The sequence below is a fragment of the Ranitomeya imitator genome, chromosome 9 (assembly GCF_032444005.1).
Source record: "Ranitomeya imitator isolate aRanImi1 chromosome 9, aRanImi1.pri, whole genome shotgun sequence".
Lineage (NCBI taxonomy): Eukaryota > Metazoa > Chordata > Amphibia > Anura > Dendrobatidae > Ranitomeya > Ranitomeya imitator.
The window spans coordinates 10536106-10555116 of NC_091290.1; positions in this window are offsets into that span (position 1 = coordinate 10536106).

The window sequence follows — 19011 nt, forward strand, 5'->3', positions numbered from 1 at the left end:
TCTGACCCTAACACTAACCCTAGCTCTGACACTAGCTGTAATCCAAACCCTAGCCCTAACACTAACCTTAGCACTAGTCCTAACCTTTACATTAAGCCTAGCCCTAACACTAACTTTAACAATAGCCCTAATCCTAATGTTTGCCCTAGCCTTAGCACTAGCCCTAACATTAACAATATGCCTAGCCCTAAACCTAACCCCAGCACTAGCCCTACCTCTGACCCTAACACTAACTCTAATCCAAACCCTAGCCCTAACACTAACCTTAGCACTAGTCCTAACCTTTACATTAAGCCTAGCCCTAACACTAATCCTAACCTTAACACTAGCCCTAACCTTAACAATAGGCTTAACCCTAATGTTTACTCTTGCCTTAGCACTAGCCCTAACATTAACAATATGCCTAGCCCCAAACCTAACCCCAGCACTAGCCCTACCTCTTACCCTAACACTAACCCTAGCTCTGAGACTAGCTCTAATCCAAACCCTAGCCCTAACAAAAACCTTAGCACCAGTCCTAACCTTTACATTAAGCCTAGCCCTAACACTAACCCTAACCTTAACAATAGCCCTAACCCTAATGTTTGTCCTAGCCTTAGCACTAGCCCTAACATTAACAATATGCCTAGCCCTAAACCTAGCCCCAGCACTAGCCCTAGCTCTGACACTAGCTCTAATCCAAACCCTAGCCCTAACACTAACCTTAGCACTAGTCCTAATCTTAACATTATGCCAAGCCCTATTCCTAATACTAGCCCTAACCTTAACAATAGCCCTAATCCTAACCTTAACAATAAGCTTAACCCTAATGTTTACCCTAGCCTTAGCACTAGCCCTAACATTAACAATATACCTAGCCCTAAACCTAACCCCAGCACTAGCGTTAACCCTGGCTCTAATTCTAACACTAACCCTAGCTCTGACCCAGCAACACGCTTTCCAAGGATGTGTCTTGTTTGCAGCTCGGCCCTTCAGTCGCCCAGGTTACCTGAATGATAATTCTCACAACTATGGTAAAATGTCTTTAATCCAGCAGTGGATTAATTAGAATGTCTGATATAGCAGTAGGGATGAGCGGACCAGTGGAAGTTCCAGTTCTTCAGGTTCGGCCGGACTTTAGTCCAAAGTTTGGTTCAGGAACCAGAAGTTAACCCCGAACCCGAATGCCATATAAGTCAATGGGAAACGGACCTTTGGGGCTGTGAAATGGTTGTAGTAAGGGGTAGGGGGCTGCAAAAGGAAACAATATGGGGGTAAGTGCAGGACAGGTGGCCTGCGAGCAAATGTGGAGAGGGAAATTATTTAAAATAATGTAGAATAAAAAAATAAAAATAAATAAATAAATAAATTAAAAAAATCGGGAACCATGAGGCAGAGGTCCAAGTGGAGGTGTGGAGCATTGCCGTATGTGTAGTTTACTGTCCTTGTTAATAAATAAATAAATGAAAAAATAATAACCAGTCAAGAGAAAGCAGACAGCTGGGGGCTTATGTTATCAGGCTGGGAAGGTCCATGGATAATAAGACAAGCCCTCGGCTGCCCCAGGAATGGCGCATCAATTAGATGGACCAATTTTGGCGCTGAGCCTCAGCTCTTTTGGATTTTCCTGGTGCGTTGGCAATCGGGGGAATAGTTTTTGGGGTTGTTGTCAGCTGTGTAATACTAGCTGGCATCTAGGGGTTAATAATGGAGAGGCGTCTATCAGACAACCCCATTACACAAACACCGCAAATAATAAAGAGTCCTCAACACATTCCCTGGTTTACCCATTTATTATTAAAAAATAATCCCAGTGGTTCCCAATATATTTGGTGGGATAAACACTTCCATTTTTTTTTTTTTTTTTTTTGGGGGGGGGGGGGGAAGGGGGGCAGGATCTCCATGAGGTTCTCTACCCTAAAAAATAAGTTTTATCTACAGCTACCCCCGATGTGTGGCCTCTTTCCTTCTGGGGGAGAGCTCATTTGCACATTTGTCCTATTGAGCATTGCAAAATAATCTCCATGCTGAGCAGGTCTCCGCAAGAAAATCAACAAAATCCCACCCGCCCCCCCTTCCCCATCCGCCGTACCCCGCTCAAAAAATGTAAAAAGGAGAAGATGACTCGGACGTAGGCGTGATAATCTAATATTACATGTCTCTTTCTGAGACCGGCAGTTATAGCAGCAGGCGAGAGAGAGGTTTTGGGGGATTTTTAACAGTGAAATACAATATATGTATTAGAGAACCCTGACAGTGAGGGTCAGTGTACCGAATCCTTCACTTATGGGGGGTCTTCTCCTAATGACTAATCTAAAAGATCAGAGTGAGATACGAGCCACTGAAGGGGCATTATTGTGAGGGCCCGGCCCACCCTACAACCCTCTGTAACACTGAGGTCCTGGGGTGTGAATCCAATGAAGGGCAACAAGTGCATAGAATTTGTATGATTTCCTGTCCTTGATGGGATAGATGTGGCTACGGATATTCTGACCCCGGCTCCAGTGTGCAAGAAGCGGCTGAGCTAGAATCCATCCTTTATTATCCCTGTACTGTGACGTCACTGTGTGCATTATCCATGTACTGTGACATCACTGTGTGCATTATCCCTGTACTGTGACATCACTGTGTGCAATATCCCTGTACTGTGACATCACTGTGTGCAATATCCCTGTACTGTGACATCACTGTGTGTATTATCCCTGTACTGTGACATCACTGTGTGCATTATCCCTGTACTGTGACATCACTGTGTGCAATATCCCTGTACTGTGACATCACTGTGTGCATTATCCCTGTACTGTGACATCACTGTGTGCATTATCCCTGTACTGTGACATCACTGTGTGCAATATCCCTGTACTGTGACATCACTGTGTGCAATATCCCTGTACTGTTATAATAATAATAATAATAATTTTATTTATATAGCGCCAACATATTCCGCAGCGCTTTACAAATTATAGAGGGGACTTGTACAGACAATAAACATTACAGCATAACAGAAATACAGTTCAAAACAGATACCAGGAGGAGTGAGGGCCCTGCTGCTCGCAAGCTACAAACTATGGGGAAAAGGGGAGACACGAGAGGTGGATGGTAACAATTGCTTTAGTTATTCGGACCGGCCATAGTGTAAGGCTCAGGTGTTCATGTAAAGCTGCATGAACCAGTATGTAGCAGTACAGACACAGAGGGCTAATAACTGCATAAAGTGTATGAGAACATGATGCGAGGAACCTTTTTTTTTTTTTTTTTTTTTTTATTATAAATAGGCCACACAGGGATCGTTAGGTTAATGCATTGAGGCGGTAGGCCAGTCTGAACAAATGAGTTTTTAGGGCACGCTTAAAACTGTGGGGATTGGGGATTAATCGTATTAACCTAGGTAGTGCATTCCAAAGAATCAGCGCAGCACGTGTAAAGTCTTGGAGACGGGAGTGGGAGGTTCTGATTATTGAGGATGCTAACCTGAGGTCATTAGCGGAGCGGAGGGCACGGGTAGGGTGGTAGACTGATACCAGGGAGGAGATGTAGGGTGGTGCTGAGCCATGGAGTGCTTTGTGGATGAGGGTAGTAGTTTTGTACTGGATTCTGGAGTGGATGGGTAGCCAGTGTAATGACTGGCACAGGGTAGAGGCATCGGTGTAACGGTTGGTGAGGAATATGATCCTGGCTGCAGCATTCAGGACAGATTGGAGCGGGGAAAGTTTGGTAAGAGGGAGGCCGATTAGTAGAGAGTTACAATAGTCCAGACGAGAATGAATAAGTGAAACAGTAAGAGTTTTTGCAGAGTCGAAATTAAGAAAAGGGCGAATTCTAGAAATGTTTTTGAGATGCAGGTAAGAAGAGCGAGCCAGTGATCGGATGTAGGGGGTGAATGAAAGGTCAGAATCAAGGATGACCCCAAGGCAGCGGGCATGTTGCTTTGGAGTAATGGTGGAACCGCACACGGAGATGGCAATGTCAGGCAAAGGTAGGTTAGTAGAGGGAGAGAACACGAGGAGTTCAGTTTTTGACAGGTTTAGTTTCAGATAGAGGGAGGACATGATGTTAGAGACAGCGGTAAGACAATCACTGGTGTTTTCTAAAAAGGTCGGTGTGATATCGGGAGCAGAAGTGTATAATTGGGTGTCGTCAGCATAGAGATGGTACTGGAAACCAAATCTACTGATTGTTTGTCCAATAGGGGCAGTATACAACGAGAAGAGGAGGGGGCCTAGGACTGATCCTTGAGGAACCCCAACAGTAAGGGGAAGGTGAGAGGAGGAGGAACCAGCAAAACATACAGTGAAGGATCGGTCAGAGAGATAGGAGGAGAACCAGGAGAGAACGGTGTCCTTGAGGCCGATGGAGCGGAGCATAGTGAGGAGGAGCTGATGATCCACAGTGTCAAATGCTGCAGAGAGATCCAAGAGAATTAGCATGGAGTAGTGACCATTAGATTTAGCTGTTAGTAGGTCATTAGAGACTTTAATGAGGGCAGTTTCAGTAGAGTGTAAAGAGCGGAAGCCAGATTGAAGAGGGTCGAGAAGAGAGTTATCTGAGAGATAGCGGGTAAGACGGGAGTGGACCAGGCGTTCGAGGAGTTTAGAGATGAAGGGAAGATTAGAGACAGGTCTATAATTAGCGGCACAGTTTTGATCGAGGGATGGTTTTTTAAGTAATGGATGTATGATGGCATGCTTAAATGAGGAGGGAAAAATACCGGAAGTGAGGGAAAGGTTGAATATTTTTGTTAGGTGAGAGGTGATAGCCGGGGAAAGGGACTGGAGGAGATGTGACGGAATGGGGTCACTGGTGCAAGTGGTCGGGCGCGAAGATGCAAGGAGCCTGCTTACTTCTTCTTCTGTAACTGCTTCAAAGTCAGAGAGTGAACTAGATGCAGTGGGGGAGGGAGGACAGTGCATGGTATGAAGAGATTGGGAGACGATTTCCTGTCGAATGTGGTCAATTTTTTCTTTGAAGTAATTGGCCAGATCGTCAGCACGGAGATCCGTGGTTGGGGCCTGCTCTCTTGGGTTGAGTAGGGACTGGAACGTGTCAAAGAGACGTTTAGGGTTATTGGACAGGGAGGTGATGAGGGTGTTGAAGTAGGTTTGTTTGGAGAGGTGAAGGGCAGAATTGTATGTCTTTAGCATGAACTTATAATGGATGAAATCTTCGGGTAGATTAGATTTTCTCCACAGACGTTCTGCGCACCTGGAGCACCGTTGCAGGAAACGTGTTTGCAGCGTGTGCCACGGTTGTTGCCGTCTGTGCCGAGTTGTTTTATGTATAGGAGGAGCAGCTTCATCCAGAGCACTTTGCAGGGTTTCATTGTAATGCTTCAATGCAGAATCAGGACATGAGATGGAGGAAATAGGGGCCAATGAGGACTGCAAGTTCATCATAAGTTTCTGGGTGTTAATGGCCTGTATGTTTCTATAGGTGTGGAAAGTGGGGGTGACCTGAGCGGGATGGCAGTTCTTGATAGAGAATGCAAGAAGGTTGTGGTCAGAGAGTGGGAGAGGGGAGTTTGTGAAGTCATCCACTGAGCAAAGTCGGGAGAAGACCAAGTCAAGGGAGTTTCCATCTTCATGTGTTGGAGAGTTAGTATGCTGCGAGAGGCCAAAAGAGGAGGATAGAGATAAAAGGTGAGAAGCAGATGGGGAGAGGGGAGAGGCAATGGGGATGTTGAAATCACCCATGATGAGGGCGGGGGTGTCACAGGAGAGAAAGTGTGGAAGCCAGGTGGCAAAGTGATCCAGGAACTGATGAGAGGGGCCGGGAGGACGATACACCACCGCCACTCGCATGGAGAAGGGGACGTAGAGTCTGACCACATGGACCTCAAAGGAAGGGAAGACAAGTGAGGGTACTTGGGGGATAACTTGGAAAGTACATTTGGGTGAAAGGAGCAGACCAACGCCTCCACCTGCTCTGTTGTCTCTGTTACATCACTGTGTGCAATATCCCTGTACTGTGACATCACTGTGTGCATTATCCCTGTACTGTGACATCACTGTGTGCAATATCCCTGTACTGTGACATCACTGTGTGCATTATCCCTGTACTGTGACATCACTGTGTATTATCCCTGCACTGTGACATCACTGTGTATTATCCCTGTACTGTGACATCACTGTGTGTATTATCCCTGCACTGTGACATCACTGTGTATTATCCCTGTACTGTGACATCACTGTGTGCAATATCCCTGTACTGTGACATCACTGTGTGCATTATCCCTGTACTGTGACATCACTGTGTATTATCCCTGTACTGTGACATCACTGTGTGCATTATCCCTGTACTGTGACATCACTGTGTATTATCCCTGCACTGTGACATCACTGTGTATTATCCCTGTACTGTGACATCACTGTGTATTATCCCTGTACTGTGACATCACTGTGTGTATTATCCCTGTACTGTGACATCACTGTGTATTATCCCTGTACTGTGACATCACTGTGTGTATTATCTCTGTACTGTGCCATCACTGTGTATTATCCCTGTACTGTGACATCACTGTGTGCATTATCCCTGTACTGTGACATCACTGTGTGCATTATCCCTGTACTGTGACATCACTGTGTGCATTATCCCTGTACTGTGACATCACTGTGTGCATTATCCCTGTACTGTGACATCACTGTGTGCATTATCCCTATACTGTGACATCACTGAATTATCCCTGCCCTGTGACATCACTGTGTGTATTATCCCTGTACTGTGACATCACTGTGTGCATTATCCCTATACTGTGACATCACTGAATTATCCCTGCCCTGTGACATCACTGTGTGCATTATCCCTGTACTGTGACATCACTGTGTGCATTATCCCTGCACTGTGACATCACTGGTTGAGGCTGCGATTATACACCTCTGGTGGGCTCCCTGTGGCTGCCGTCGGTAGGGGTCCTGAGAACACTTCCTATAGATTCCTGATATAATACCCCACAAGCATCTTGCTTCATTTACCAGATATCGATCTGCAATTCCCGGCTTCGCATTTCAGGCAACAATGGGCCCTTTAAGCGGTCCCTTTACATCGGCAGACACCCGCACTCTCCTCTTTGATAGACGTCCCCTGACTTTGTGTAGCGCAGCCTTCTGAACTCGGATGCCGTTCCCTTCCCCATGATCCTCAGTATCACAATATCCCTTTCGGCATGCTTCTGAGCCCACCGTAATCAGACGGTGCCACCGCCATGTCAGGCAGGTTGCTCTCTCCGAGGCCTTGAATAATTGGAGGAATGTTGGCACTTGTGCACAGGCCATGAGAACCTGACCTGCCCCGATATTTAATCTGCTTGGGTGCGCAGCGGCGCAGACATCCAGCCGCAGTCACAATCCGCACGCAGCAGCCCCTCCAGCACACATCACTTTCCCTCCGATTGATCTACCGCTAGAAAATACGTCGCCGGATCCGACATCGTCACCTGCCCCGGAACACGTCCCGATGACGCGGACAGATTACGACGCTCCTTTGTAGCAGCTTAATTAACGTTGTTTAAATTTAGAAATTATAGTAGTTTCTGGTTGGCGCGCAGCATTTTCCAGGGTTTTTTGGTGAAATTTTATATTCAATAGATTTTTTGTGTTTTTTTATTTATTTAATTTTTAATGTCTGTAGGGTGATCGGGAGGGAGAACGGTCAGCATTCAGATGAGTGTTATAAAGCTGCATGGACATAACAGGGATAGCAGAAGACATCGGAGCCGGCCTCGCACATTCCAGTGCATGTGAACAATGATCCCTATATACACATTTATACATACTGCAGAGTGATGACCGGAACGATGTGTAATATGTATTACTATATATTCCGCCTACAAATCAGAAGGATGGCAGCTCTCGTGTCGTTCCAGACCTCAGTGCCACGCCGTCTCCTAATATTTTAAACACTGTCTGACCTTAAAGGAATTGCTAACCGAGCCAAAAAGATAAACCTGCTAATAATGCTGCCATCATGTGTCAGGGCGCTGGAGACATGGGAGATGCTGCGGCCATACTTGTAATTGTTAGATGGAAGTTGTCCAAACCTGACAATCCCTGTGAGATCAGCCAACCAAGATTCTGGCAGCATTAAATAATACCGACACATAGTGATGAAATAATACCAACATATATTGATGAAGTAATCCCAACACGCAGTGTGAAAAAATATTGACATACAGTGATTAAATAATACCGACATACAGTGTGAAAAAATAGACATACAGTGATGAAATAATATCAACATACATTGATTACATAATACTGACATACAGTGATGAAATAATACCAACATATAGTGATGAAATACTACAGACATACAGTGATGAAATAATACTGACACAGTGTGAAAAAATATCGACAAATAGTGATGAAATAATACCGACACAGTGTGATGAAATAATACCGACACAGTGTGATGAAATAATACCGACACAGTGTGATGAAATAATACCGACACAGTGTGATGAAATAATACCGACATACAGTGAAGAAATAATACTGACATACATTGATTAAATAATACCGACATACAGTCATGAAATAATCCCAACACAGTGTGCAAAAATACTGACATGCAGTGATTATATAATACCAACACATAGTGATGAAATACCAACACAGTGTGAAAAAATACTTCCATACAGTGATTAAATAATATCAACACATAATGATGACATAATACCAACACAGTGTAAAAAATAATTACATACAGTGATTAAATAATACCGACATACAGTAATGAAATAATACCAACACAGTGTGAAAAAATACTGCCATACAGTGATTAAATAATACTGACAAACAGTGTGAAAAATACCAACACACGGTGATGAAAAAATACTGCCATAAAGTGATTAAATAATACCAACACACAGTGATGAAATAATATCAACACACGGTGTGAAAAAATACAGACACATAGTGATGAAATAATACCGACATACAGTGATGAAAAAAATCTGCCATGCAGTGATGAAATAATACCAACATGCATTGATTAAATAACACCAACATACAGTTATTAAATAATAAGGATACACAGTGATGAAATAATACCGACACACAGTGATGAAATAATTCCGACATACAGAGATTAAATAATACTGACATATTCGGGGGCCGTACAAATTGTGCGATAACTCCTCCCACAAAGTAAGTCTTGACGCTGATCTTTCATTGCACGCGCCTCTGCGTGCCGTAGTGAACATTGGGTGTGCGTGCTCACACAGCAAGAAGAAATTAATAGCCCGATGTCCAACAAATCACAGCTGTCGGCCCAAGCATTGTGGTCCCCAGTAATCTGCCCTGGGGGCCGGAGAAAAAGTCAGAGTGGGTCGTAAATGGCCCGTGGGACCGAGGTTCCCCAACCCTGCTTTAAGGCTTGGTGGTGGTTGTAAGTAAATACTACCTGTGGCATTCCCTTTAGCATGTGCCCTGCGTGGCCTCACCGGAATCATGTCCCTCTGGACAACCACAATAGTCATGCAATTTCCTGATACAGTTTGGAAACTAGAGATGAGCAAATTGATCTGCAGGACCCTGGCCCAGGGGCCACATCTATAGTCCATGGCCACGAACTGCTGAGTCCGGCAAATTAACCTGCTGAAGGAAATAAGCCTCACGTGATACCTGTGACACTAGTCACGTTTCACGGCCAAGGAGTGCAAGGTCAGAAGCCAGGAGAGTACGTCATAAACAGAAAGAAGAGACAAAAGCATAGTCAGGTAACGTTTCGAGATCAGAATACTGGGAGGATAACGGATCAGAGCTGAAGGGATTAAACATTTGGATGGTCAGAATGAAGTCCAAGGTCAGGCAACAAAAGATCAAGCATACAGAACTCAAGGCACAGGGAGCATGAACCTCACTTGTTGAAGGTACATCTGGCAGAGGTCTGGGAGAAGCAGCTCAGTTAAGTAGCATGGCAATTACCTGGGATAATGAACACTTGGAGACAGCTGACGCCTCCCAGTCACAGATTGGATAGTCGAGCTGTCAATCAACACATTAACAGCTCAGCACGCCCCTGTACCGGTTTAGATGGCCAAGCTGTCAGTAACTGCATCCCAGACACACTGAGGAGTGGAACCATGACAATACCTCTTTTTTTAAAAAAAGAAAGCTGGCTCGGCGATCAGTTGATCGATGTGGGTAGGGCTTTGAAAAGCCATATATTTCCCCTACAGCTACCTCTGTAGGTGGAAAGGAGTATTACAGGTGTTTTAAAATATGAGCCGCTCAGTTGGCAACTATCAGACTGAGTTCATAGAACAATGGGACCAATGTCAGACTGGGATGCCAAAGGCCCACCAGTAACATTAACTCTTGGGGGTCTACTGTTCACCTACATGCATAAAAAAATAATAAACGAGGTAGTTTGTTACATAAATAATGAGATGCTGCCTTTGTACATAGCGAGCCAAGTGTTTTCTGCCAAGTGCTGCTCATATAGCAGGATGATTGGCTTTCTCATGCAATGGGGCCCACCCGGGGATTCACCTGTTCACCAGTCTGCCAGTCCAAGCCTGCTATGATGTCCATGTGCACTAATTGGGCATATAATATGAGTAACTCCTTAAAGGCAAATAATAAATTAGAAATAACCTGAAAACATTTTTGCTATATATATTTTTTTTTTTTCCCAAAAACTGTGCTTCTGGTATGTCCACCTATTTTACATGCTGTAGAATGCGGCAGATGTGTGATATTCGGGAGGAGGTGAAAATGACCTGAATGTGTAGAGGAGGACGGGATGGAGCCTCGCACTCCTCTGACAATTTAACCAAGTGTCTTTAAACAGTAGAGTCGTTAGTAACCCGAGGGTCAGAGGTCATGGGAAGTCTGTCCTATAAAATGCCACTGCTCCTACTGATTGGAGGGGGCAAAGTGGATGAACTCGTCCCTTAGGTCTCCCTCCATGATGCCAGGTTTAGGGAGAACAATCCCTTCTATCATGGCGGAGCAGCAGGGATCCATCAGTTAAGCTACTGATTAACTCCGCGTGTATATCCCTTCTTAGCTCATAGCCTCCCATTGTCCGGGGCTTCTGGAATATGCGGCGTGTCATATCTTTGGGAGGCTCTTTCAATAACTCCGCAGATTCCTCAAGACGCGGCCATTGTGGGACCGGAGCGTCGTAATGAGCTGCACTTGTTAGGGCTTCATTAAAGGGACCGGGACTTTGTCCTTAAAAATTGTATTTAAAAAAAAAAAAAAAAATTATTGGCCTTAATGATTGAAAACCCATCACTAGAGCGTTATTGATTAGTGCCCGAAGCCATTAATTCTCCAAAATGCAAAGATGTTATAACTGCGCCATTTAATCAAGCAGTCGTAGAAATGCATCGCCCCTGATCACGTCTCCCTCCAAAAGGTGCCCACGTGCCTTAGATAGGTGCTGGCTGAATATTTATTTGAATGGTACCTATTCCCCCTTCCTTATAACAAGCGCTGCAGAATATGTTGGCGCTATATAAAGATTATTATTATTAACCTATTGGAAGATAGAAATAATCTTATCTTCTGCAAAAAAAAAAAAAAATGGGCATGTCGGAATTCAATATGCCTGATCCTTCTTTTTCCTGATTTTCATCATCTGTGATCTCCAAAGAAGCCACATAGACTCTCTAGTAATAGATTAGAGAGCATAAATTGACCGCTACTTGCAGCTCTTCTGTTTATACTGCTGATTTTACTGCGGATTACTCCCTTGTTCCATTTCTGCAACAAAATCAGCAGCGTAATACGCTGAGGAATTTCCACTGTGGGTTTTTTGCTGCGGAGAGGTCCCGCAAACACTTACCGTAGTTCTTTCTTCTTTGGTTCAAAAATGAGTTTTTCTAAGCAGAAACCACATCAGGAAACGTTCCATTTTTGGAAGTTTTTCTTTTCCTGTGGCGGGTCTGGAGAGGTTTTCAAGACTTTTTTGTTTCTGAAGCTTTTTTTTTTTGCAGTCTTTTCATTGGACAGTGTCACTTTATGAGCGGATTCCATCAGAATCTACTTTAAAGAAGGTGACATATCAGGACAGTGATCCAATTTATGAAGGGTGCATTGTCGTGGCAATTGGGCTCACATATATTGGCCAATCTATGCGCAAAGTACCTTCCTTTTTTCATAGCAATTTTTGCACACTTATTTCATGTGTGCATTATATGGCGCTTTTTTCCCCATTTTTTCCTATTTCCTATGGCAGCAATGCAGTTTCAATGTTCTAGTAATCCTTTCTTGTATATTATGGTGCAACCTCACTATTTGTTGTTTATCAGTTACCAGTAAATATATTAAAAAAAAATCATCAAATTGTATTTAATCCATTAAAGAAGTTAAACAAATATACATACCAAAAGGTTGAAGTGAATAAATACCCTTCATAAAAACTAACATGTTTCGAGCACCACAGCATTCTTAGCACTGGTATATACACGATAGATATATATATATATATATATATATATATATATATATATATATATATATATATAATAATTGTCTAAGGGTTTTTCTGCCTGTCTGTCTGTTCTGGAAATCCCGCGTCTCTGATTGGTCGAGGCCGCCAGGCCTCGACCAATCAGCGACGGGCACAGCGACGATGATGTCATAAAGGACGTAGACATCCCGCGTCTGATTGGTCAAGGCCGCCAGGCCTCAACCAATCAGCAACGGGCACAGTATCGACGTAGATGTCATAATGGTTGCCATGGCGACGATGATTTCATAAAGGTTGCCTCGACCAATCAGCGACGGGCACAGTCTGCCGCGAATTCTGGAATCATCATTGTCCATATACTACGGGGACATGCATATGCTAGAATACCCGATGCGTTAGAATCGGGCCACAATCTAGTATCTATATATATAATTGTCTAAGGGTTTTTCCGTCTGTCTGTCTGTCTGTCTGTCCTGGAAATCCTGGCTCTCTGATCAGAGACCGGCACAGCATCGACGTAGAAATCCCGCGTCTCTGATTGGTCGAGGCCGCCAGGCCTCGACCAATCAGCGACGAGCACAGCGACGATGATGTCATAAAGGACGTAGATATCCCGCGTCTGATTGGTCGAGGCCGCCAGGCCTCGACCAATCAGCAACGGGCACAACGACGATGATGTCATAATGGTTGCCATGGCGACGATGATGTCATAAAGGTCGCACAACAGACAACCATACACAAATATGCACAAATCATCATTGGCCATATACTACGGGGACCTGCATATTCTAGAATACCCGATGCGTTAGAATCGGGCCACAATCTAGTCTATATATATAATTGTCTAAGGGTTTTTCCGTCTGTCTGTCTGTCTGTCCTGGAAATCCCGCGTCTCTGATTGGTCGAGGCCGCCAGGCCTCGACCAATCAGAGACCGGCACAGCATCGACGTAGAAATCCCGCGCCTCTGATTGGTCGAGGCCGCCAGGCCTCGACCAATCAGCGACGGGCACAGCCACGATGATGTCATAAAGGACAAAGACATCCCGCGTCTCTGATTGGTCGAGGCCGTCAGGCCTCGACCAATCAGCAACGGGCACAGCGACGATGATGTCATAATGATGTCATAAAGGACGTAGAAATCCCACGTTTTTGATTCAGATGTCATAATGGTTGCCATGGCGACAATGTCATAAAGGTTGCCTCGACCAATCAGCGACAGGCAGTCTGCCGCGAATTCTGGAATAATCATTGTCCATATACTACGGGGACATGCATATTCTAGAATACCTGATGCGTTAGAAAGGATGATGATGTCATAAAGGACGTAGACATCCTGCGTCTCTGATTGGTCGAGGCTGCCAGGCCTCGACCAATCAGCAACGGGCACAGCGACGATGATGTCATAATGGTTGCCATGGCGACGATGATGTCATAAAGGTTGCCTCGACCAATCAGCAACGGGCACAGCGACGATGATGTCATAAAGGATGTAGACATCTCACGTTTCTGATTCAGCGACGGGCACAGTATCGACGTAGATGTCATAATGGTTGCCATGGCGACGATGATGTCATAAAGGTTGCCTCGATCAATCAGCGACGGACACAGTCTGCCGCGAATTCTGGAATCATCATTGTCCATATACTTCGGGGACATGCATATTCTAGAATACCCGATGCGTTAGAATCGGGCCACAATCTAGTATATATATAATTGTCTAAGGGTTTCTCCGTCTGTCTGTCTGTCCTGGAAATCCCGCGTCTCTGATTGGTCGAGGCCGCCAGGCCTCGACCAATCAGCAACGGGCACAGCGACGATGAGGTCATAAAGGACGTAGACATCTCACGTTTCTGATTCAGCGACGGGCACAGTATCGACGTAGATGTCATAATGGTTGCCATGGCGACGATGATGTCATAAAGGTTGCCTCGACCAATCAGCGACGGGCACAGTCTGCCGCGAATTCTGGAAATTATATATATATATATATATATATGCATACATACACTAGATGGTGGCCCGATTCTAACGCATCGGGTATTATAGAATATGTATGTCCACGTACTATATTGCACAGACACGGAGTATATTGCACAGCGACGGAGTATACAGCACAGAGCCATGTAATATACAGACTTAAAATAAAAAATAAACATATACTCCCCCTCCGTTGATGTCCTGGCCCTGTGTGCGGTGCACGCGGCAAGTTCCGGTCCCAGGGTTGGTATGGGCGCAGGACCTGTGATGACGTCGCAGTGACATGGCCGTGACGTCATGGCAGGTCCTTCTCCCATACCATCCTTGCCACCGGAACCTGCCGCTTGCATGGAGCGGTCACTGGAGCGTAGCGAGGAGCAGGAAAGGCGCCGAAATGTGAGTATATGATGATTTTTTATTTTTTTTAATTATTTTTAACATTAGATCTTTTTACTATTGATGCTGCATAAGCAGCTTCAATAGTAAAAAAGTTGGTCACACAGGGTTAATGGTAGCCTTAATGGAGTGCGTTACACCGCGACATAACGCGGTCCATTAGCGCTGCCATTAACCCTGTGTGAGGGCTGACTGGAGGGGAGTATGGAGCGGGCACTGACTGCGGGGACGAAGGAGCGGCCATATTGCCGCCGGACTGTGCTCGTCGCTGATTGGTCGTGGCAATGGTTGTGGACGTTTTGCCACGACCAATCAGCGACTTGGATTTCCATGACAGACAGAGGCCGCGACCAATGAATATCCGTGAAAGAAGGACAGACAGACAGAAAGACGGAAGTGACCCTTAGACAATTATATAGTAGATGCACATCGAAATGCTACAATAAAAGTGCAAAAAAAACTTTATAATATTCACCGACAAAAAGTACTATATACAAAAAATAATCGGAATAAGCACAATAAAAGTTAGCATTTAATAAATCAAGTAATAAAATAACAACCACATCACACATACGACCATAAAGCAATGTCCATTGTTTGGCTGAATGATCCAGGGTGCACAATATCCCTGGTTGACAGACCTCGCCGCAGAGGTTGGAGTCCTGGGCGGTGGCCCCCGCTCAACGTGGGCTTCTCTCTGATTAGGGTCAGGCTATGGGGTGAACTAGATGGACTTAAAGTCTTTCTTCAACCTTAATAACGATGTTATCTGATCAATGAATCAGAAGGGTGAGGATCACACTAGATTAGAGGTATATATACACCTATATATATCATACCGCTGCTGCCGCCGCCTCCCCAGTCAGCGTCTCTCTCTCCGCGCTCTCTCCCGGCTTCTGCTTCTCGTGCGCATGCGCATACCAGGTTCAGTGCTGCGCATGTGCACTTCTGATCTTCTGTTGGTCCTCCTCTTCCTCTCCTCTATGGTCCTGGAGGACTAGTACCCGGAGGTCGGTTCTCCTTATTGTCCTCTCTATGGTTCTGGAGGTCTGTTACCTGGAAGTGCTACCCTGCCTGTAGGTATTGAAAATGCTTCCTGCCGTCCCTCTGTGCCTGGTTATCATTTGTTCCTTCAGGTGTTCCTGGCCGCTCTTAGTCTCTGTGAAGTTCATGTTCCCTCTGACTTTGGGTTTATCATGTATCCTGCTAGCTTCTGCGTTTCCCAAGTTCCTCCGCCAGTCCCTGTACAACTGCAGTTTACCCATCAGTCCTGTGTCTCTGCAATACTCTCTATAGCACTGCACTCGGGTGTCATCTGAGTGCAGCCTGACTCTATAGCATTACTCTGTGGTCCTACTATCTTCACCTCTTCTTGGTCTTCTCCCGTCCTGGTCCTCAAGCTTCCGTGGTGATAGTCCCTCACGGGCCTGCCCCTAACTCTCCCTGAATAGGGGGAGGTCTATCTGGTCAGCTCGTCGTTGAGGGGTTCGTCGTCGCAGTCTAGAGGGTCCACTTTCTGTTTTCCTTCTTTGAATCGTTACACTCACTATTGGACTGCACTCCGGTGACATCTGAGTGCAGCCTGATTCTTACAGCATAACAATATATACATCCATGTTCAAATGATGCAGCATTATTAGTGCTGGTATATACGTCTATATATACACATGTACAAATGCTGCAGCATTATTAGTGCTGGTATATACACCTATATACACATGTACAAATGATGCAGCATTATTAGTGCTGGTATATACACCTATATACACATGTACAAATGCTGCAGCATTATTAGTGCTGGTATATACACCTATATATACACATGTACAAATGATGCAGCATTATTAGTGCTGGTATATACACCTATATATACACATGTACAAATGATGCAGCATTATTAGTGCTGGTATATACACCTATATATACACATGTACAAATGATGCAGCATTATTAGTGCTGGTATATACACCTATATATACACATGTACAAATGATGCAGCATTATTAGTGCTGGTATATACGTCTATATATACACATGTACAAATGCTGCAGCATTATTAGTGCTGGTATATACACCTATATATACGCATGTTCAAATGCTGCAGCATTATTAGTGCTGGTATATACACCTATATACACATGTACAAATGATGCAGCATTATTAGTGCTGGTATATACACCTATATATACACATGTACAAATGATGCAGCATTATTAGTGCTGGTATATACACCTATATATACACATGTACAAATGATGCAGCATTATTAGTGCTGGTATATACACCTATATATACACATGTACAAATGATGCAACATTATTAGTGCTGGTATATACACCTATATATACACATGTTCAAATGATGCAGCATTATTAGTGCTGGTATATACACCTATATATACGCATGTTCAAATGATGCAGCATTATTAGTGCTGGTATATACACCTATATATACACATGTACAAATGATGCAACATTATTAGTGCTGGTATATACACCTATATATACACATGTTCAAATGCTGCAGCATTATTAGTGCTGGTATATACACCTATATATACACATGTACAAATGATGCAGCATTATTAGTGCTGGTATATACACCTATATATACACATGTACAAATGATGCAACATTATTAGTGCTGGTATATACACCTATATATACACATGTACAAATGATGCAGCATTATTAGTGCTGGTATATACACCTATATATACACATGTGGAGATGATGCAGCATTATTAGTGCTGGTATATACACCTATATATACACATGTTCAAATGATGCAGCATTATTAGTGCTGGTATATACACCTATATATACGCATGTTCAAATGATGCAGCATTATTAGTGCTGGTATATACACCTATATATACACATGTTCAAATGATGCAGCATTATTAGTGCTGGTATATACACCTATATATACACATGTTCAAATGATGCAGCATTATTAGTGCTGGTATATACACCTATATATACACATGTGGAGATGATGCAGCATTATTAGTGCTGGTATATACACCTATATATACACATGTGGAGATGATGCAGCATTATTAGTGCTGGTATATACACCTATATATACACATGTTCAAATGATGCAGCATTATTAGTGCTGGTATATACACCTATATATACACATGTTCAAATGATGCAGCATTATTAGTGCTGGTATATACACCTATATATACGCATGTACAAATGATGCAGCATTATTAGTGCTGGTATATACACCTATATATACGCATGGTCAAATGATGCAGCATTATTAGTGCTGGTATATACACCTATATATACACATGTACAAATGCTGCAGCATTATTAGTGCTGGTATATACACCTATATATACATGTACAAATGCTGCAGCATTATTAGTGCTGGTATATACATCTATATATACGCATGGTCAAATGATGCAGCATTATTAGTGCTGGTATATACACCTATATATACGCATGTTCAAATGATGCAGCATTATTAGTGCTGGTATATACACCTTATATATACACATGTGGAAATGCTGCAGCATTATTAGTGCTGGTATATACATCTATATATACACATGTGGAAATGCTGCAGCATTATTAGTGCTGGTATATACACCTATATATACACATGTACAAATGATGCAGCATTATTAGTGCTGGTATATACACCTTATATATACACATGTACAAATGATGCAACATTATTAGTGCTGATATATACACCCATATACACATGTACAAATGCTGCAGCATTATTAGTGCTGATATATACACCTATATACACATGTACAAATGATGCAGCATTATTAGTGCTGGTATATACACCTATATATACACATGTGGAAATGCTGCAGCATTATTAGTGCTGGTATATACATCTATATATACACATGTGGAAATGCTGCAGCATTATTAGTGCTGGTATATACACCTATATATACACATGTACAAATGCTGCAGCATTATTAGTGCTGGTATATACACCTATATATACACATGTGGAAATGTTGCAGCATTATTAGTGCTGGTATATACATCTATATATACACATGTACAAATGCTGCAGCATTATTAGTGCTGGTATATACACCTATATATACACATGTACAAATGATGCAGCATTATTAGTGCTGGTATATACACCTTATATATACACATGTGGAAATGCTGCAGCATTATTAGTGCTGGTATATACATCTATATATACACATGTACAAATGCTGCAGCATTATTAGTGCTGGTATATA